At 43.9% G+C, this 23,548-nt stretch overlaps 1 pseudogene; it reads right to left on the bottom strand.

Moving 5' to 3' along the window:
• Positions 1 to 13,653: 13,653 nt before the first annotated feature.
• LOC147114119 (uncharacterized) lies at positions 13,654 to 22,431 on the bottom strand (annotated as a pseudogene).
• Positions 22,432 to 23,548: the final 1,117 nt, after the last annotated feature.

Here is a 23,548-nt window from a genome sequence, read left to right as displayed (position 1 = left end):
GTTTAATGTTCCACCACCATTCACGACTTGATGTGGCAGGACTGCAGAGTTTTGATCTGATCCGTTGATTGTGGGATCATTTAGCTCTGTCTATAGCATGCTGCTTCTGCTGTTTAGCATGCATGTAGTCCTGTGCTGCAGCTTCCCCAGATTGGCATCTCATTTTTAGGTACACCTGGTGCTACTCCTGGCATGCTCTTCTGCACTCCTCATTGAACCAGGGTTGGTCCCCTGTCTCTGCCATTATTGTCATTTCTATAATGGAGGACCAAAAGTGCACACTTCTTATTTATAAAACCCCAAATGCTGCTTTTTAATTGGGTTATCTCCCTGCATTCACACTTTCAGGGTATTGTCTATTTGAGCCCCTACATCTCCATGTCCATCTATCCCCTCCAACATTTTTCAGTTGAGTTTATATTCCCATTCCTTGTTTTTCCTCTCAAAATATATGACCTCTCACTTACCCACTGCAAATTACACCTGCCACCTGTCTACCATTTCTGCTTCCTCGACTTTCACAGTCCTCCTCGGTGTTTTTGTATAATTTCTCAGATTTTTACTAATGTCAATATTTTGGGGGAAAATTGTGGACACTTTTCACTCTTTATGGTAATTTTTTTTTATAAAGCACCTCAAAACAGCATTGAATGGTTGAAGTGGTGCAAGATGAAAGAATGCATTGATTATATCCCAACCTTGCAATTACTCGCAAATATCCATGATATTCTATGTAACGTTAATCCATTGCACTGCAGATAATCTTTTTAAGCAACAGTCACATTACTGAGTCTTTGTACTCATCATGCTTCTCGCTCACAAAATACTGTATGAATCGATCAACCATTTCTCACTAAACAAGTAGAATAGATAACATTTTATTAGGTTCACCATTTTAAGAGAAGAAAGTAAAATCTGTTTTGAAATAAGTTGATAAGGCAATGAATCACTTCTTAAAAATGATTCTTATGATTAATATTGCCTCCTAGTCATACATCCAATAAACAATGATCAGTAGAATCTCATAGCATGCTATTGCATTACAACATACAGATTGAGCCGACTTGGCTGTTAGTTCTCAGTTATTCTCTTGGTTCATTTTAAATGGACAATCTTTATTAACATGTAAATGTACTTCATATTCCTTATTTGCCACTGATGAAAAATTAACTAGCTGGCCAATTTGGGCATTTTGATTAATTTACTCTAAAATACACCTCAAAAACAATTGTTGTCTGGTGAATAGAAAGTAAAATCTGTAAGTAGTTGCGTCATCCTGGCTTGTCTTAGAATCAGAGGATGATTGCTGGCGTCTAATTTGAATGTATTGGCCACCAGCAGATCTAATACAGAAGTGACAATGATGCAAGCATAGTTTTTTCATTGGATTAACATTATATCAAGTGGAGCTCCCAATGTTTTCTATTTGTACTCAGTTCTTTACTTAAAATTCTCATCCTCATGTTCAAATCCCTTCATGGCCTCACTCCTCCCTATCTCTGTAACTTCCTCCAGCCCTGCAACCCTCTGAAAACTCTGTATTCCTCCATCTCTGGCTCATGTGCATCCCCCACTTTATTTGTCCACCATTGGTAGTTGTGCCTTTTACCATCTAGGTTCCAAGCTCTGGAATTCCCTCCTTAAACCTCTGCCTTTCTCTACTCCTTTAAGACACTCGTTAAACCCTACCTCTTTGAACAAGCTTTGAGTCACCAATCTTAATATTTCCTTCTTTCGTGCTGTGTCAATCTTTTTCTGATTACGTTCCTGTGAAGAGCCTTGGGACATTTTACTGAGTTAAAGGTGCTATATAAATGCAAGTTGTTGTTGTAATGCTTTGAAAGAAAATCACAAATGTCATATTTTCAGAGTTAAAAAAAGATGATTGAGGATTTACCCTGAAGAGTATCAAGCATAGCCCTGGTAAAGAGGTCAATGGATGCTTGCTGGACATCTGTAGGCTTATTCTAGTTTTCATTGTGGGAGGATTGTTAGTCGTGGGCAATATTGTGACATAATTATTGTTGTCTTGTGTGTTGCTATAGAAATGTTAAAGTGAATCATTCTGTGCCTCACGGGGAACTCTAACAGCTTGTTAAATATTCTTGCAGCAGCAGAAGAGTCACTTCCAACAAGTAGAGAGAAACCAAGTTAGGGTGTAAATTTCATTCAACAGCTCCCCAAGGACAAGTTTCTTTCCAGACATAGTGAGTGAACAATAAAGCAGCTGCTCTGTGATGACAGTCCAAAGCTGTCCTAATGCACTATTCCAAATGGTGATAGGAGATGAGTTTTTCCTTGTGATAGTCCATGTAGTGAGGTCCTAATTATGTAATTTATTCTATGACCTTTTTCATACATTTCTCAGCAACCTATCCAAGAAAGTCTCTCCAGAGATGTCAATTTTCTGTGTTTCATCCTAACAGCACTTAGGGTGAAATGGACAACAATAAAAAGGGGATAACTAATGGTTATGAATGGGAGGAAAGTTGGTTGCAATAAAGGAAAGGAGGAATGGATGGGAATGTTGGGGAGAAGGAATAGGGCAGAATCTGGGAGTGATGCTTGAGTAGAAAGAGGAAGGAGAGTGCTAGTAGTAACTAGGAGAGAGTGGGATGAGAGAGTTACAGCAGGAACTGGGAAGGAGGAGAGAGTGCTGGATTGAACTGAGGGAGAGAAGGAGAGTACCAGCTTAGCTAGGTTGGAGGGGGAGAAGAACACCAAATTGAATTGAGTGGGGGAGAGAAAATAGCTCCTGTATGAATTGGGAGGGTTGGAGAAGAAGAGAGTGTCTCTGTCAAAGGGTAGGAGTTTGCATGGAGTAGAGTGTCTCTGTGAACAGGGCCTATAGTCCCAGGATGGATGAGGGGAGGGTTTGGAGGGGTAGGAAAGTGTCACCATGAGCTCAAATGGTTGGTGGAAAATAGAATGGCCCTAAAGTTGCTACACTTGTTCTTTGGTGTTACAGTGGTGTTTTTACTCACTGAGGCCTCCAAATTCAAAAGGATCCTGCTTATGTTGGGTATGCGCCCCATAACGATTGTGCTGTCAGTTCCAGTCAGATTTGGGGCCTTTTGATGGTGTGCATACCAATGCTGCTGGGGGCTTATATTGTAATAAATGGAAATGTGGAACGACACAGGAATGCCCAAATCTCATGATTAGTACTCCCATTGCACCGATAAAACAAAAGAGACATACCTGTTGCCAGTAATAGCTGATACTGGCAGAAGTGCTTTACGTGGTAGTCTGCAGCCTGGTATAGCTTTAAAATGTTATTACAGGACTTACAAGAGAGCTTTAGGGTAAAGTTTTTTTGCTGTGCACATGGACAAGACTGATCTTGCCTCTCTGACAGCCTGTGAGACCACTGGGACATACCCCCCGCCAACCCCCCCCCCCACACCCTCACAAACCCCACTATGAAAATAAAGAGGTTTTGAGTTACAGGTGTGGGATTCCCAATGCGCATTCCATTGTTTGCCATTTTAGAGAAGGAGGAGGAGCAGTACAGGATGGAGGAAAGGAGGGTGAGGCAGCAGTTAATAAGCAGGTACCTCACAAGTTAGTATCCACCTCAAAGAATTTACAGGCAACACGGATGTTATAAAGTCAGTGAGGAGCTCAACATGAGAACAATGCACTTTGCAAAACAAGCAAGAGGAGAACTGTGCCACCTTCTGCTTGAGAACGTTCAGCCAAGATCACTTGCATGCCGCTCTGCCTGGGGCAGTAAAAGTTATCATGGCACTCAACTTTTATGCCATCAACTCACTTCAAGCAAGGGATCTAAGTAATATCATCCAAGGTGCCATCAGACAAGAAATGTTTAGGTCATTGACATCAAGGAAGCAAAGTTGTTCTTTGAATTTGGCATGACTGCAAAAGAGCAACTTGATAGCACCATACCGTTACATCAAATTGCCGGATTCTCCAAGGTGCAGGGTGCAATAGATGGCACTCATGCATCATTGCGAGCTCCTAGAATAAACTCCTAAATTTTCTGAATAGGCAGATTTTCCACTCACTGAATGTACAGATTGTGTGTGACCAGATGCAAGTCATTCTGCAGGTTAATGCCAGGTTTGCTGGAAGTTGCCATGACGATTTTGTCCTCAGGAATTCTGCCCTCCCTGGTCCCTCTGAGGAAGAATCGTATAGCTTGTGAGTGACAAAGCGTATCCCCTGCTGCTATAGATCATGAACCTTCTGTGAGTTGCAAGAACAGCAGCTGAGCAGCGATAAAATGAGACATATGTTTCTACAAGAGCTGCAATTGAGAGAACTATAGGGGGCAAAAAATTGGGTTGCTTTGCACCACCTGTTGGTGACTGGGGCGCCGCTAACACCTCCCGCGAAATTCAGCAGGAGGTTAGCAGCGACGGTAGCCGGTAGCGCCCATATTGCTGCTCCTCTGGCGATGACGTCATCGCCGTGCATACTGCCCCGCTCGTGCCCTGGCCACAAACTTCAGTTGTGCCCCTTGACCTATCGCCGGACCATATGTCTGACAGGGTCAGGGTGAGGTTTTTGCAGCCGCGGCGGCACAAGTTAAAGGGCAGGTGTCAGGCGTCCATTTTTTTTTGCCACCTGCCAGCACCTGCCCCCCTTCCCCTTTTTTATTCGGAGTGCCGGCCGCGATCACTCAGCCTGGCACCCCTCTTGAGTGTCGGGCTGCTTTCCCAGCACCCTGCTCCCCCAGTGGTCCAGCAGGGCCCCGGTGCGCACAGCGCTAGGCCCCTCCCCTTTAATCAGGGAAGGGAGGCCTGCAATACCAGGGCACTACATGCCGCGCGCGTGGCACTGTTGCACATAGCGCCGCGATATTCACTTGCAGTGCCCCAGGAAGGAGGGGGAGTGCTTCCAGTAGTGCCCCGCCTCCTGCTTGGAGCGCGACCACTGAATTTATGGCGTAGGGGCACTAACTTTTTCGGGGCGTTAAAAGTAGCGCCCCAGTGAATTTTTCTCCCTTGGAGTCTTAAAGGGGCACTTGATACAGGGGATGGTGGGGGCGGGGGGGATTTCTGCTGCCGCTGTGCCTTCTCCAAATGCATTCCTCTCAGTATGGCAAGGTTATGCAGGATGCAGCAAACCACGATTATTCGGAAGGCTCTTTGTAGGGCATACCTTAGGGCATCCCCATCCTGTTGAGACATCTAAAACTTGTTTGAGGAGCCCAATAGTGTGCTCAATTATGATCGTGGTGGGGTTGCAGAGGGATGTCATGAGTTATGTATGTGGGGTTATCCCTTCTCCCTCAGCAGCCATCCTGTTATATTCCTGGAATGGACAAATATTGGGGGAATAGTTGAACGTGGCTAGGTAAAAGCATCACGACAGCTGCCTGGGAACCTCACACAAACTTGCATTATCCTGTTACTGTGATCGGATATGAGCTGCATGTTAAGTAAGTGGTAGTACTTCCTATTCATGAAGGCTGCTGGTTGATATTCTAGTGCCCTGGTGGCAACATATCTGCAGTCTATGATGTCCTGGATGCGAAGGAAGCCAGCCACTGTTGCAAATCTCTGAGCCTGCTGCTGATTATTGACATCCAATGGGGAAAGTAATGCACTGGTTAGCAAACAGGACATTGGTGACCTGCTAAATGCAGCTGTGCACCACAGACTGGGATATGCAGGAGATGCCTCCTGTAGCAGCCTGGAAAGAGCAGGAGAGTGGAACTAATTGGATAGCTCTTTCAAAGAATTGGCCTCCTTGTGTGCTGTATCATTCTATGATTCTATGATTCTATTGTCATGGTTTATCTTGAAATAAAACTCTGGGTCTAACATTTCATTACCATTTAATATCATGGGGTGCATTTATACACCCAAATTTAGTGTTGCAGTGAGACAGTTTCCTTGTAAATTTAATCGGTCACTGTCTACCCATTAACGGATTTTACATAACTCCTTTTATAGATCTTTGACCGCTTCCTCTGACTCATGCTCACTCATCCTAGTTTGGTACAATCTGCAAATGTTATCACCTTCCATTGAATATGAGCACAAGTTGTTGATACATATTGGAACCCCCGGGTATCACAGCAGTGAGCTGAGATACACCACAGCTGTGATTGTCACATGACTACAATATTGACAGTAATCTTCAAATCATTTCTTAAAAAATAACACACCAAAGACTTATCCATCTCAAATTCTACAATTTGAGTACATGTATGTTTGGGGAAACACTCACGAGCAAATATCATTGGAAATATTTCCTTCTTTATTGTGATCAATATTTGTGTGTGGACTCATTCCATAGCCATAACCACTTTTGTGTTTTTTCTGGAAATATCCTTACAGATGCTGATTTGATAGACAGATTTAGAATGTACTTTGCTAGATAATTTACTATTCCAAGAACTTATTATAGCTCCTTTTTGTGGTCCATCTGTCAGTGTTAATTACTGCCTTAGCGTATTTTTCTGTCAAATTTCACCCCTTCCACTGTGACCTCGTCTCCTATGGAAATGAGTTCACACACAAAACATACACTTGTCTTTGCTAAACTTCAACTTGTTCTTTCTAGCACTTACCTAATGTTGGTATCCTGTTCCTATGAGTGGATCTCAAACAATTATTTTGCCCTTGCTTATGTCAATACAATTTATGTGTATAAACAATGAATGATACACTTCAGAGGCATTGAAAATTCTAAATGGAATGCAGAGGTAGTGTTATCTTTCAAAGAATGTATTAAAGGTACACAGGTGCATACAGTACTTATATTATCAAGGCATAGCTGCCAAAATCCACTGGATGCTTTTAATTTAGAAGATATTTTAGCTCCAGCAAACTGCAAAACAATTTATTTTTTCCTCTGTATAGCCTTGTTGAGATTACACGGATATAGACATATATAGCTGTCCATTTGGCTTGTGCACATCCATCAGGGAGCTAGCCCATTTAGTGGACTCAACAATGTCAAGTGATTCCATGGGTACGCTAGTGTCATGGCTATCTTACTGGACTTGGAATCCAGAGATCTGGATTAATAACCCAGTGAACATGAGTACAAATCCCACCATGACAGTTTGAGAATTTGAATTCAGGTTAAAAAAATCTGAAAATAAAAAGCTGGAAAAGTGACCTCAGACCTGTCTGATTGTCATATAAACCAAACTGGGCCACTAATGTCCTTTAGGGAAGGAAACCTGCTGTCCTTATCTGGTCTGGTGTATATGCGACTCCAGCCCCACACCAATGTTGTTGACTCTTAACTGCCCTCTGAAGTGGCCTAGCAAGCCATTCTATTTCATAAAACCGTTACATGCAGCAGTTCAAGAAGACGGCCGACCATAACCTTCTCAGCACACATAGGGATGGGAAATAAATTCTGGCCTTGCCATAATTGTTCACATCCTGAGATTCAATTAAAAATGTGCTGCAATTCTGTGTTACATTTGCCTTTCAGATAAAGGTAAATTTCTCCAAGGTTCAAATATATGCAATTTTATGCTGTGTTTTTCAAACAAACAGCAAAGACCTTGAAGCAAATCATTATGCTAACTGAACATTGAAGCTGAGATTCCCTCTGGTGTCGGCTTATCAAAAGCATCTACAGCTAACACTTGCTTCACCAACCACAGTCTTCCAGAATTCTTGCATCGTAGTGTAGGTTGGAGATCAGCAGAAGTAGCAATAAACAATACATTATTTTCCTGTATTTTGTATTTCACTGTTGTTATACTCTGGCACATCACCAATTTGTCACTACCAGAAATGTTTTCCAGTTTAATTGATGTAGATCTCAGTTGTGGCAGCCTGAAGGAAGACTGGTGAAATAAGTAGTTTATTAGGAAATAGAAGGGCACTAAAGGAAAGAAGGACAAGGAATGATTGAGGAAAGGGCTGAAAAGCAGCATTGTTTGCCTATCTACATCTTAAAGAAGAGTCAGGCAGTGCTAGTCAGAGAGCATAATTTTAAAACAATCTAGAAATTCCATGTTGTTTTCAGCACAATTTCAGTATATAATCAGGGCAAGTAACCTTTTTGGAAAAAGCCACTTATGCTGGTTTCTGTGTCCCCACTGATCAGCAGGATACCTTGTCTAATGGTAGTTATGAGATCTTGACAGCCCTGAGAATCAGCTTCATGTATTACCGCTACCATGGTAGCAGGGTGCTGCCTAGTCTCTCCCCTATTGCCATCAGAGCTGCAGCCTGTGCTTCCATGGAAGTGGACACACCAACTGGTCTCTGGCTGCTTCTTAGTTGAGGCTTTCTCCAGATTCCTATGAAGCTGCCACATGATCTATTGATGTATGTAATGAAGAAAAAGCTTCCTTAATATTGCTGCAAATGGGAGCTGTAGACTCATAGGTTACACCTGCTGGTTGCCACTCAGCCTCAGAGACTAACCTCAGACCCTGTACAAAGGTATGATGTTCCTCGAACATCCTTCTTTTCAGATGAGTACCCGTGGCCTCTGGATCCCATGACTTTGAAGCCATGGAAAGCCTTCTCCTCAGCAATTCCCAGGAAGCTGTACATCCTCAACCATTCCCCAATCCTGTGGCTCCCTTATGTTCTGTGACTCACTCAGTGCCACTTCATCACTAACACTATATAATTTCCCTCGGTGAAAGTATCTGAGCTGGTGTGTGAGCGTGAAGAAGCAGGTGATGCAGGCAGTGTTTTTGAGGGGTTTGGGGAAGAGGAACATGGGCAAGAGATCTCTGCCGGAAGTTATGTCTGAGCAGGAAAGGAGGGTACAAGTTAAGAACATTACCCCTTGAGATTAATGAAACAAAGAAAGGGGTGGAAGCTTATGGCTGTGTGGTGCTCACAGGGATGCCACGTTGGCAATGTAGGCATTCAGTCATTAACCTGCCAATGGCACTATGCTGCTGACCTTGCTATCTCGCACAGCAAGATTAGATTGTCTTTGCATGAGCTGAGTGGCCTGTTCCCTTTAGGGTATGAGGTGCTTCAGATTGAGAATGCCCCCTCTGGTGACCTACCTCATATGGACATTGTGGGTCATTTTTCCTACAACAAGATTGTGTAAAATTAGCTGAAAGCTAGCAATTGATGAGTGTGTGCCATGTGGTTTGGGAGAGCTGAACTAAGAGAAGTGGAGGAAGGGGTTTTAGAACTGTGCATGTAAGTAATATTTGTGAAGGAAGAGAGGTGGCTGTACTGTAAGATTCCAAGTTAGTGCTTAACCAGAGTGCATAGTGAAGAGTTAGTTGTACATTTTTTACTTTTAGTGGGTGAAGAATGCACTGGTGTCAAGGTGCCCAAGAAAGAAAATAGAGAGTAGTGTATTACAGCGTTTGCATTGGCAAGGTTACAGAACTTATTGTGGCATTGGTCTGGAGTCCTAGGGGTTAAGAGATATGGTGCTCAGTAACAGTACTAGCTCCCTCCACATGGCATGGCCTTTTTGGTAGATTTCCTACCATAGACACCCAGCATTCTGTCACTCCTGTGTTCTATTTCACCCTGTAATGTTTGTTGGTCGGACTCAATTAAATTGTGGTATCTTCCTCTCTGCCTCTGTCATGCCCTGCTGCCTTCTTTAGCTGCCTCTGCCAGATTTTCCCATATTAAAGCTTTTTATAACGTGACACAAAACTGTCATGAGACACCCAGTCAAACTCGTGGACAGTTAATTCACTGAACCAAGCATTGTACCATACTTACCTGCAGCTCCTTCAGCCTGTTGTTGCAATCTTCAGCCAGCACTGGCTTTTTAAAGGCTCCACTCTAATTTCCATACCCCCAAGTAGATTATTCCCATTTTACATGGATTTTACGCCAATTACTACTCCAATGGATATGCAAATGATGTGACCCATGAAATTTGGGTGTAAGTACCTCTCCAATATTATCAGCATGTGCAACTCACTTTCCATTGGAATAAAAGCAGTACAACTCCTCACATGGTATTTCTAGGCCAGATCTGTTATATTTTGACAAATTAATGGCTTACTAGCTCTTTGTGGCAGGCAGTGACTAGTGGGGCACTGCAGGGATCGGTCCTTGGACCCCAGCTATTCACAATATATATTAATGATCTGAACGAGGGAACTAGATGTAATATTTCCAAGTTTGCAGATGACACAAAGCTGAGTGGGCGTGTGTGCTGTGAGGAGGATGCCGAGAAACTCCAGTATGATTTGGACAGTTTGGGTGATTGGGCAGAAGCATGGCAGATGCAATATAACGTGGATAAATGCGAGGTTATCCACTTTGGTGGCAAAAACAGGAAGACAGATTATTATCTGAATGGCAATAGATTGGGAGAAGGGGAAGTGCAACGAGACCTGGGTGTCCTTGTGCACCAGTCGCTGAAAGTAAGCATGCAGGTGCAGCAGGCGGTGAAGAAGGCAAATGGTATGTTGGCCTTCATGGCGAGAGGGTTTGAGTACAGGAACAAGGATGTCTTGCTGCAGTTGTACAGGGCCTTGGTGAGACCACATCTTGAGTATTGTGTGCAGTTTTGGTCACCTTATCTGAGGAAGGATGTTCTTGCCATGGAAGGAGTGCAGCGAAGATTCACCAGGCTGATACCTGGGATGGCAGGAATGACGTATGAGGAGAGATTGGGTCGATTGGGCTTGTACTCGCTGGAGTTTAGAAGAATGAGAGGGGTTCTCATCGAAACTTATAAAATTCTAACAGGACTGGACAGACTAGACGCTGGAAGGATGTTCCCGATGGTCGAGGAGTCCAGAACCAGGGGTCACAGTCTAAGGATAAGGGGTAAGCCATTTAGGACAGAGATGAGGAGGAATTTCTTCACCCAGAGAGTGGTGAACCTGTGGAATTCTCTACCACAGAAGGCAGTAGAGGCCAATTCATTAAATATATTCAAGAAGGAGTTGGAGATATTTCTTAAGGCTAAAGGGATCAAGGGATATGGAGAGAAGGCAGGAACAGGGTACTGAATTTGGATGATCAGCCATGATCTCATTGAATGGCGGAGCAGGCTTGAGGGGCCGAATGGCCTACTCCTGCTCCTATCTTCTATGTTTCTATGTTTCTATGTTTGTTGTTAATGTGAAGAACTCAGCCATTAATTTTGCCATTGTTGTTACTCATTTACTTTACAAATGACTGAAGAATTCAGTCCTCAGTTTACTTCAGAGGAGTGCATAACCTATTGCTGCACTCATTTCAGATTATACTGAATATAGAATACAATGGCATCAATAGGGTGTAAAATGCAAATAGACAAGTAAAAAGTATAACCAGCTACTGATGATTAGATTAATTCTTTGTTAATTATGCTTTCATTACTTCTTGTGAACTGAGTTCAAAAAGCAATCTTTCAACAAAAGCAATGTTGTCACAGTGGCTGCTGTTACCATTTTTATTCTCCTTATCTCTGGAGGGCATTAATGCCTTATTATGTAACCATCACATTTTACAGATGCTTTAACAATAATGCAATAATTTATTGGGCCCTGTCATAAAAGAGTCACAATATTATGTTGATGATTCACATACTAAAATCAGATTTATGCCCAATATAATGCTTAAAACACAACTGGACATTTTAAACCAAAAAACATTGGCCCAGAAATTGGTGTCGGGGGCTTCCCGCGGGTGCAAGCCCCCGACCTACACTTACATAGCGTGCCGACAGTTGAAGCCTGGCCCTGCGTGGATTTCCTGTCAGTGGCCCGGTTCAGCTCCCGGCGCGCTGTGCTTGCGTGATCCAGCGGCGTAGTTAGTTCGATGAGCCGGCTGGGATCACATGAGCACTGGGCAACCAATCGGAGGTTGGAAAAGTTCATTCATGAGATTGATAGTAAGAACTGTCAAACTCATGAAAACTCCGGGCACCCAAAACAGTACTTAAACTTCAAATAAAAGTTAAAAAAAACATCCCACTAATTAAATGAACTATTAATAACTGTAAAAAAAACTATTTTAAACAATTATTCAAATTTCTGAATTTTTTTTTTTAAAGAAATCGGGTCTAAAAATACACTTACCTTACTGTAAAGTCTTTAAAAATAATAAACGTGTTGAAAAAAATGTCTAACTTTAATTATTAGACCACTTACCTTTGAAAACGAAGTCCTTACGTCTGCTTTTTTCATTCGTAAAAAGTTGAGGCCTTCACGCACGGGCAAACCTTTAAAAATAAAGGAATTTCAGCGCGCACGCGCAGACTCCTGCGTGCACGCGTTCGACCTCTGAACCCCTTGGAAAACTGGCAATTCCATCGGGCCCACGCGCGAGTACCCCGTCCGTACTCACGCGTTGGGACCCGAATTACTGGGCCATTAACTCATTATACTTTGTGCAAGTAATGAGTACCCTACTCGTCTTCCCAGCAATAAGTGACATTCTGGTGACACCAAGCAATAATGCATACAATTAACAACACCCTTGAGAGAACCAGGGATACAAAAATATTTATTTCTTTTTATTGTCGTAGGATGATATGTACTTTATTTTGCATTTTATATTTTTTATATTTTACTTTATATTTTCGCTCCCATGTTGGTTGAAAATTTATTTTAAAGTTATATCTCTGTATGATAATATAATATTTAACAACCATAGAATTTTCTGATTATCAATTACAAATAATGTGCTGCAATGCAATTTATATCATTGTATTATGTGTCTGTAAACAAATATTAAAAAAGGTTTGCCAAACACTTTATTTTGAAGTTGGTAGCCTTTTAATTTGGCAGGTGGTTAGCAGCAGGGTTACATTATTACTGAGTCTGCTGCCAACAAATATTGCCCAAGGCACACTGCTCCTTCAGAATAAATTAAAATGAAATAAAGTACAGAGCTGTGTTATTGTCCAGTAAACGCCTGCAGATTAAATTCCAGTAATCTTTCAGTGATTATGTCACAAATGTAATTTTTCAGTGGAAGTGTCATTACACGTCAATTAAATAGAGTATCTTAGTCATTCATATCAGGTGTGACACTCACTTTAAAAAAATGCAACCGCAAACTTAATATTTATATGGTTAAATATAGTACTGCTACATGCAATGCCATATATATTAGAGACAATGGTTGCATGCACTGATTAAAAAGAAAACAATTTCAATTTGAGGGTCTTCTGACAATAAATCTCTTAAGCTTCACTGTTCTGGTTAAACAGTTATCGGAATTTCTCAATGGAATTACTTCTTGTAATAACTCCCACCCACCCATTATTTTCTACGGAAATGTTAGAAGAGGGAAAAGGTAAGTGAGCAGTGCAGTAGTTCAGGGTCCTATACTGACTTTGCTTTTCATTTCTTGACCTCAAAACTAAACTGGGCTGATTGGCTAGATTATTGTGATAGAAATAGAACTAAATTCTGTAACATAGAAACATGGAAACATAGAAGATAGGAGCAGGAGTAGGCCATTCGGTCCCTCGTATGATATAACGTCATCATTAATACATTTACAAACAACTATGAGTAACCTGATTATCTTTCTCTTTTGCCCAATTTTGAAAAAAAACATTTGTCTATGACATAATTGGAGAAGCTGGCTTGGATAAAATATTGAGTTTAATGGTGCACGGTAGTTGAGCTGATATATTCACAGTTGAAATGGCATAATCACTGAAATACCCCAGGATAATGGTTGTATGTTAATTCAGCTCCCTTACACCATCAAGGCCCAGTAACTCCTGAATGCCAGTTCTCTTTATGTCTTTCGTATTTGCCATTTAAATAAAAATATCTGGACAAAAAACAAAAGATTATTCATCAAAACTCTGTGGGGCTAAATTGGGCCATGTAGCATCCCTTTTCTAGGTGCTATGCGGCCACATAAGACTCGAAAATGGGGTCGGAGATGCGCACTCACATTTCTGACGGGAAGTGCACAGGATGCCATCTTGATAAAAGGGTTGTGAAGCGAGCCTAATGACCAGCATGCAGAGCAACGAGATGATGATGCAAATCAGTGCTCATTTGAAGCCACTGCTGTCATTTTCCTACTTCACACGCCAGCCAACTCCAGTCTTAACCTCGCACAGCTGATCATGATGTTAAACGGAATGAAGGACCTGAACCAGCGCTAGTTAAAGGGATCATGAAGTACTTACAGGTTAGTTGCTGGATTATTTCTTTTGGCTGCTGGTGCAATAGCATGTGTTTTTGGAGGTTTCCTATACTTGGCTAAAGTTTGAATACTCAACAGCGAGTAGTCTGGCTGGTCTTGCAGTACTTTTTTTGTCATATAAAATATTGTGTTGAAATAAGTTGCTTCTAGAAATGGGTAGCCTGCTAAGGCTTCTTCTGGGAATTGAACATGACTGAGAGAATGAAGAGAGGGCAGGCAGAGCAGGACAAGCTGCTACAATGGGGAGAAAGTGAAGGAGGAGGAGGAGGACATGCAAGAGTAAGTAAAGGAAAAGGAAGAGGAAGGAAGGCTACAACATAAACAGCCCATTTCTGCCCGGGCTGTATATGATCAAATTATTCATGAGAAATACCAGTAACCTCAACTACACCTTCCTATTCACCAACAGTCCCACACTCTTTACCTTTCCTCTATCACTATCACATCGTCCTCTTTCTGATAACACAAAAATAAAAACCAACAGGAAATGCAAATTCAAATCCAATTTTATCAATTCACTCATTAAATAATGCATATAAAATGAAACAAATTACCCTTGTGCATTCCCTTAGTGCCTGTCTTCCATGTGCCTTTGCCTATCCTAGTGCTCCTACAAGGTGCTTCCCCAGTGGCTGCAGCATGGGTGGTGGAAGACTGCTGAACTTCAATTGAGGAGACTGCAGATGGACTTGGAGGGTGACCTCGAGCAGCTCTGGGCCTAGAGAGCCCGGCTTCAGACTGCACCATCTCAATCTGGGCTGCAGCAGTCTGGGCTGGCTGGCTGACAGGCAAAAGCAAGGGCACTGGCAGGGTGGCAGTGGTGGGAGCAGCAATGTTGTTATCCTGAGAGAACAGCAGGTTCCTGGTCCATGGAGCCACTGCCATTCTTCTGTGGCAGCACCTCAAGAATCTGGTGATCTGTTAGAGAACAGATTGATGGAATGCTGTGATGCCCTGGAAGCCCCTTAGAACAGTGGTATCCAGAGCTCCGATGGCAGCAGTCTGAGTTTGCAAGGCAGCAGTCTGACCTCTGATGGAGGCTGTTTGTGCTGCAATGGTAGCTGTGACATCAGCCATCAGATGCTGTATCTTTGTGGGTTCCACAGGTGTGCTGATGGAGGTAACCACCCATTCCATGTTTGAAAGGATGGGCTCGAAGCTCTGCGCAAAGCCCTGTGCCAAGTTGCAGCTGGACTCCTCCATACTCCTTGACATTGTGTGTAGGCTTTCTGGCAGGCTTTCCAGTTCACTAAGCATTTGGTTGTGTACCCTCATCAACCTTCTTCTGTAGCCTAGGCCATCAAAGTCCTCATCAGGCTCCTCTAGAGCAGAACTAGTGCACAAACTTTCACTTTGGTGAGCTGGCTCCTGCACTATCCTTTCCCCCCTCCCTGGCTCCTGCACACTTGTGCCTGGTGTCTCACCACGTGTAGAACCATCCTCTATCCTAGCCTCTAAAGTACCGGCAGTGTCAGTATATGAGCTGGTGGCTGTGAATGTGAGATCGAGTGATGGTGTCTCTTCATCTTCATTGTCTTCTTCCTCTTCCTCCTCTGACTGGGAAAGTTCCAGTTCTTGGGTATCTGAAATGAAAAATGGACAAGATTTGGGTTGTGGTGAGGGGAGAGGAGAAAGAAAGAAGTGTATGTTTGCACCATCTGCAGCTTGTGAGTCAGAAGAGATTGTGGAATGAGAGAGAAGTGGGAAGAGAGAAGGAGGATTAGGTATGCAGATACCCTCTTCATCAATCCCTCCAGCGCTTCCAGTGGCCACGACCTCAGCAACGCCGCTTCCCATGATGGCCAGCACTGTCTCCTCCATGGGGGTTAAAACGTGCCGGCATGCTTGTCCTCCTTCAGATCTTTGCTGCTGCCTCCTGTTTTACGCCACCTTCTCCTGCAAGAAAGAGGAAAGTGTGCCAGGGAGTGTCCTGCAATATGTTTGGGTAATGGGGCTGGCATGGTGAATAGCTGCCAGTGTGTGCGAGCTGTGAGTTATGGCTGCAAGGCTTGCAACAGTGCTAAGTGTGTGAGGATGAGGTAAACCACGTGAATTAAAGGTTTGAATACTGATTGATAGATGGGTAGGTGGGTGATGGGGGTGTAGTGAATTGAGCAGTGGATGAGGCAACTGATGCAATTGGTGGGATATACCATTTGAAGGTTGAACTCACTCTCCTTGATAACTCGTGTTAAATCATTAAATTTCTTCCTGCACTGCATTCATGTTCTTGAAGCTGTACTCCTGTCATTGACCTCCAATTCTACTTCTTCCCACTGCCTCCTGAGCATATGTTTGGAGGGCCACCTGCCCCCCTGCTGATACAGGATGTCTCTCCTCTTCATATCTTGCACTAAGGTTTCCAGTGCATTATCAGAAGAATTTTGTGCACGCTCTCTCGCTTCCTGACGCCACAATGCACCTCCCCTTTAAGAGGTGCGGGCTGTCTTTAAGTAGCACTAGCCACTCGAGATATCGGGACCCTTGCTGATGCAGGCAGCCATTGAGCAGTGCGGATAGCACTGGCTACACATAGCAATCATGGAAATCACAGGCAGCATGAATTTGACGTCCTGCCTGCAGCACAATGAACGGGTACAGGTTAATCGCGCATCGCAAGCCTGGCGCCCGTTTAACCCCCACTGGGCTAGAAATTCATCTACATACCGTCACTCCGTTGCACCATGAAATGGCGATAAAATGGCAGCCGCCGTTCTTTCACCAGCTGGCGGTGGGTCCAGCGGTAGCTGCCATATTCGTGTCCCCCTTTGCGCTGCCAGTAACTGGTCACACCCTGAAACAAAAAAATGGCAGCGTTGTGGCGTCAATCGGACTGCAACGTGAAGGTTTTGGACTGGAGTTTTTTGATTTTATTGAAGTGGTGGCTTGCTGCAATAGATGTGAAAAGTGTGCAGCAAGTGCTGCTGGACCCTTGCTGGACCCAAGGGCTCAGATGATAAATGAAGGCTGTTGAGAAGACAGAACAGGCTACGAATACTCAGCAGGTCAGGCAACATCCGTGGAGAGAAAAATAGAGTTCACGTCTCAGGTCGAGATGCTGCCTGACCAGCTGAGTATTTCCAGCATTTTATGCTGTCATTTCACATTTACAGCATCCACTTGCAGAGGGAAGAGGAAGACACAAAAGAGGAGGAAGCCGCAGAGGAGGAAGCTGAAGGGGAGGAATCAGATGGAAGGATGCATCCCAGACAGCCCCTTTGTGGCCGGGCTATCCCAGATGGAATCATCTGCCTGTAGTCCCATTAGCTGGGCAGGCTACCTCTTCTTGTTGACCCACTGGCTGGGCAGGCTGCATTTCTTGGGTATGTGAAATGAGGAAGGCACAAGGGTGGAGTTGTGGTGATGGGAGGGTGGGAAAGCAAGAGGTGTATGCCAGAAGGAGGATTACATACGAGGATACCCGCATCTTGTACCCTTTCAGCCCTGCCACTGGCCAAGGGCTCAGCCATGCCCCTGCCAAAAATGGCCAGCACCGTCTCCTCCAAGGGGGTGAGATGAGGCTAGGAATGGGAGATGTGCCTCGTGATTCATGCAAATTGTTGCTGTTGAGTGATTGGGGATTGTGCATTGAGCAGTGTGTGAGGCTAGTGGTGCAGTTGGTAGGAGACCGTTTTGGAAGATGCATTCACTGACCTTGACCAGTGGTCTGAGGTCATGAAGCTCCTTTGGGCATTGGAGCCAGATGGTGGGGGTGACACTGCTGGCATTGACAGTCTCGGTGATATACCCCTGCATCCTTCTTTCTGGAGGGCCACGTGGCCCTTGTGGGTAGAGAGCCTGTCTTGCAGTGTTGACCCCCTGCACAAAGCTGGAGTGCTGCGTGCAAGACCTTGGGTGCCCCTTCCTGAGCCATTTCTGTTAGTGCTGAGGCAATTTACCCAGTTGTTGAGGTTAGGAAGGTAATTCAGCTTCAAGAGCTGAATATTCACATTTGGGACTTCGTTTTAATATTTTTTAAAAGACAGAAAGGGCTGAAAACTGCATTGTTTCACTTCATTTTAATTTATATTGCTTCAGTGTGCATAGCCCCTTTAATTCTCAGACCTCTTCATTATCCACAATTCCTTGCGAGCTCCACAACCTCAACTCCAGAGGTTGTGGGAAGCTCCAACGCCACACCTGGACAGGAACTTCGTCTCAGATGCCTCCAGCTTGAACCGCTGCAGTCTTTGTGGTGAAGGTGCTGATGAAGACCAGCAGGACATATGGGTGGGCTGGGGATAGTTAGCCAAATAAGACTTCTGTACACGAATGTCTGTAGCAGAAGAAATAAAAGAGGTAAGTTAGAAGCACAAATTCAGCTCAAAAAGTACAATGTAATAGTCATTACAAGGTCCTGGTTACAAGCAGGGCATGATTAGGAGCTAAATATTCCAGGCTATAAGATTACGTAGGATTACATAGGATATACAGCACAGAAACAGGCCATTCGGCCCAACCAGTCCATGCCAACATTTATGCTGCACTTGAGCCTCCTTCTGTCTTTCCTCAGCTAAATCTATCAGCATAACCCTCTATTCCCTTCTCCCTCATATGCTTATCTAGCCTCCCCTTAAATGCATCTATACTATTCACTTCAACCACTCCCTGTGGTAGCGAGTTCCACATTCTCACCACCCTCTGGGTAAAGAAGTTTCTTCTGAATTCCCTATTTGATTTCTTGGTAACTATCTTATATTGATGGCCTCTAGTTTTGCTCTTCCCCACAAGTGGAAACACTCTCTCTGTAACTACTCTATCAAAACATTTCATAATTTTAAAGACCCCTATTAGGTTACCCCTCGGCCTTCTCTTTTCCATTGAAAAGAGAACCAGCCTGTTCATTCTTTCCTGATAGGTATACTCTCGCATTTCTGGTATCACCCTTGAAAATCTTTTTGCACCCTCTCCAGTACCTCTATCATTTTAATAATATGGCGACCAGAATTATATGCAGTACTCCAAGTATGGTCTAACCAAGGTTCGATACAGGCTTAGCATAACTTCTCTACTTTTCAATTCAACCCCTTTAGAAACACACCCTAGTACTTGGTTTGCTTTTTTTATGGCCTTGTTAACCTGTGTCGTTACTTTCAGTGATTTGTGTATTTGTACTCCGAAATGCCTTTGCTCTTCTACCCCACTGAGCTTCATATTTTCCAATTAAAATGTGACCTCCCTATTTTTCTTACCAAAATATAATACCTCATATTTGTCTGTGTTGAATTTAATTTGCCAATTATATGCTCATTCTTCAAGCTTATTAATGTCTTCTTGTAATTTGTTGCAGTCCTCCTCAGTATTGACTATCCCCCCCCCCCCCATAGCACCCCCCAATTTGGTGTCATCCACAAATTTAGAAATTGTGTTTTTGATTCCAAATTCTAAATCGTCAATAGAAATTGTGAACAATAGTGATCCCAGCACTGATCATTATGGAGCACCACTTCTCACCTGCCACTCTGAATAGCTACCCTTTACCCCTACTCTCTGCTTTCTGTCTTAAAGCCAGCTATTTGTCAATTCTGCTACTTGTCCCCTGACTCTGCATGCTCTGACCTTATTCATTAGTCTATTATGTGGTACCTGATCGAAGGCCTTTTGAAAATCTAGATAAATTACATCTACTGCATTACCCTTGTCTAGTCTCTCAGTTACATCTTCAAAAAATTCAATGAGGTTCAGCAAGCAAGACTTTTGATTTTGAAATCCATGCTGATTATTCATTATTATATTTTTGGTTTCTAGATATTCTTCTATTTCCTCCTTTAGTAGGGATTCCATTATTTTTCCTACCACAGATATTAAGCTGACTGGTCTATAGTTCCCTGGACATGTTCTATCTCCTTCCTTAAATATGGGTATTACATTACCAGTCCTCAGGCACTACAACTTGTTCAAATGAATTAAGTAATCATGGGGGACTTTAATCTACATATAGACTAAGCAAACCAAATTTGCAGTACTAGTGTGGCAGACGAATTCATGAACTTTTTACAAGATAGTTTTCTAGATCAGTATGTTGATGAACCAACTAGGGAACAGACTATTTTAGATCTCGTATTGTGCAATGACAAAGAGTTAATTAGTAACCTTGCCGTAAAGGGGCCTTTAGAGAGGAGTGACCATAATATGATAGAATTTTATATTAAGTTGGAAAGTAAATTAGTTAAATCCGAAACTAGTACTTAAATCTAAACAAAGCAAACTACGTAGGTATGAGGGGCAAGTTGGCTACGGTAGATTGGGAAACTACATTAAAAGGTATAACAGTAGCCAAGCAATGGCTAGCATTTAAAGAATTAATACATAATTTACGACAAATATACGTTCCTTTAAGGCACAAAAACCCCACAGGAAAAGTGGTCCAACTGTGGCTAACAAGAAAAGTTAAAGATAGTAGTAGATCAAAGGAAGGGGCTTATAATGTTGCCAAAAAGAGCAGTAAGCCTGAGAATTGGGAGAATATTAGAATTCAGCAAAGGAGGACCAAGAAATTGATAAAGAAAGGGGAAATAGAATATGAGAGTAAACTAGCGAGAGACATAACAACAGACTATAAAAGCTGCTACAGGTATGTTAAAAGGAAAAGATTAGCAAAAGCAAATGTGGGTCCTTTACAGGTTGAGACAGGGAAATTATAATGGGGAATAAGGAAATGGCAGAGAAATTAAATAGCACTGAGGAGGCGGGTTTGGAGGCGGGTCGGCAGCGAAAATTGGAAAAAATGGCTTCAGACTGCCAACCTGCCACAATCCCTCCCCTATGCGATTTTCGTGAGTGTCGGGTCAGCCGCTCCCAAACTCACCCAACTGGAACTGGTGGGACAGGTAGTTAAGGCAGTTAACAGTCTGTTAACTGCCTTGGTAATCCTATTTTGACAGTGGTTTCCCATTTTGGTGCTTCTGGCTCCTGTTTCCCATCTTGTCAGAAACAGGCCAGCTGCAAGGAGATGAGTTGCTGGAGGACATGATTTGTCTTCATTGGTGGAGCACTTTAAAAACGCTCCTGAAGCATGGCTGATATTCAAATGCAACAACTTTGTTGCTGGAGGTTTGGGATAAGATTTTGCACATCTACTGACCTTGTGACTGTTCAAGCTGAAACCCTTCTTCAGTATGACCTGATTGGAATAATTTCAGGCCACTTCGACTGTGCGCTTGCAAGCTTCTTGCCTCAAATGAAATCTATAGCAATGGGATGGGAACCATTTATGTCCTCTCACCTTGGTCGTCATAATCGGAGGAGCAGCAGCCATGTGGCTCAGCGCAGATCTTCCTCGGAAGAAGAGAAGGAGGAGGAGGAAGAAGAAGAGAAGGAGGAGGAGGAGGAAGCGCGCCTTGCAGGCCCTGTTGTGACCAATGCAGCATTCCTCCAGTTCACTGCTACCCATCAAGCAGGGGATGCACACAGCCATACCACATTCACATAAGCTTACTCTTCAACCATAGGTGGCTATCATATGGCTCTCTAATTGTAGGTGACTTTCCTTCAACGTCATGCATCATCTCTGCTATAACCAGTTCTTTTCTATCACTTTGACCATTAGCATTACAAATGCAAGTCACCCTGAGCCCTCAATGCACATTTGCCATGTCCCAGAAAACATAGGCCACACATTCAACTGTTTGCCATCACTTTTCTTCATTACAGTGGCATAAGGATCAAAATGCAAGTACAAACAGAAAAATAATGACAAAACACCCATGTGAGTCACCTTGTGCTTTATCCTCCTCTTACGCGTGCTTCTACATGGTGCTTCTCCTGTGGCTTCAGCAGATGTAGAGGCACCTTGCTGACTAGGATGCTGTACCTGCTTAGACACCTTTGGCGGGTGTCCTCTGGATTTGGAAGCCTGGGAGGGTTCTGCAACAGTCTGCTCTTCCTGTGGCTGTGCAGGGGCTGTAACGGTCATCTCAGTTGGCTCTGCAAAGTGGGTCTCTGAGTGAGGGCTCCGCAGTGGCATGGTCATGTGAGCGCTTGGAGAGGAGCCCACACTTCCTAGTAACCTGCCACCAACATCCCACTCATGGGTCAGCCCCACCTCAGAGCAGGCAAGTGGCTGGAGAGCACCTTGCTGCACATCAGGGGGGCCATGAGGATCCATATCTGTACTGGCAGTCCTCATCAAAAGAACATCCATGAAGCTCTGGTCTCTCTGCTCAATAGCTGCCCATCACTCCTCCAAAGATGACAATCTATTTTGAATACTCACCATGTTTTTGGTACTCTGGCGGCTTATTTCCTCCATGGTGGTTGCCAGCCTTTCTATGGAGGTTACCATCCTATCCATGGAGGTTGCCATCCTATCCATGGTAGTGCATTCATGTGCCATTGACTCCACCAAGGCAGTGCTGATGTTAGAAATGGATTCCTCCATTCTCGGCACACTCGCACTTACCCTGGAGGCAAACCCTTCCAGAGACTCCTGCACTTGTTCCTGGAGATCCCGAACCGCTCTCTTTCTGGATGGCCCCAGAGGGACAGCATCTGCATGCAGCTCAGCAGAGCTAGGAGATGCCTGCGACCTCCAACGAGGACTCTCCACTGTTGTCGCTGTCTCCACCATCTGCTGATGCTCACTTGTGAGCTGTGATAGACCAGGTGGCAACACTACTCTAAGTCGCGAAGGCCCCGCTGAGGTGTGCGTTGCTACACTGGTGCTGGGTGCGCTGAGTCCTGGTGACGCTGCTCCCTCAGAGGCTTCAGGCTCCTCTGAGGAGTCGTCTGGCTGTTCATCCTGGACAGTGGGAGGGGGTGCTCGATGGTCCTGTGGGAGAGTAAAGGCATGAGTTAGACATTTGATATTGATGTAGCAGACACATCCTTTTGTGCAGATGATACAAAGCGAATCTCTAAGAACATCATATGCCAATGCAGTCAATCATTAAATGTCAATGAATGGGATGAAACTCTACTCTGTCACCAGCTTTGTCTAGTGTGCCCATCTCTCCATCACCAGATCCTCGCCACCTCCAACAATTTTGTGCGCAGCCTCCTCAACGTAGCAAGGGTTGGTATACCTCCTCCAGTCAGTGCTCTCTCCCTCTTATTGTGGACTATCTTTTCCTGCAAGGAGGGACACAAGCAGCGTTTCAACCACAGTGATGGAGTGAGTGTGAAGAATCCCCAATATAGAATCTTTGAGGGAGCCAAGTGGAAGCTAGCTCCCTGTGCATTGTTAGTTGTTGTCAATGCATAATAGTGAGGTGCATAGGCAGGATGGTGAAGTGATTCAGTACAGAAACAGAGATGGATAGGTAAGGGTGCAAGGGATGTAAGGATAAGGTGGGATGTGGAGGAGCAGGCTTAAAAAGCAGAGTGCTGAAGGGAGGGGAAGCGGAGTGAAGGTAAGTGTGATGGGATACTCACTTTTGATGATCGCAGAAGATAATTAAACCGTTGCCTGCACTGGATCCATGTGCGTGAACACACAGACCTTCCACTGACCTCCTCAGCAATGCGCAGCCAGGCTGCCTTGGTCAGCTAAGGAGGCG

This window comes from Somniosus microcephalus, chromosome 8, assembly GCF_052327205.1.
Source record: "Somniosus microcephalus isolate GS21.2 chromosome 8, FLI_Smic_1.0, whole genome shotgun sequence".
Lineage (NCBI taxonomy): Eukaryota > Metazoa > Chordata > Chondrichthyes > Squaliformes > Somniosidae > Somniosus > Somniosus microcephalus.
The sequence above is the reverse complement of the archived record's forward strand: the minus strand, read 5'-3'. Positions and strand labels throughout refer to the sequence as shown.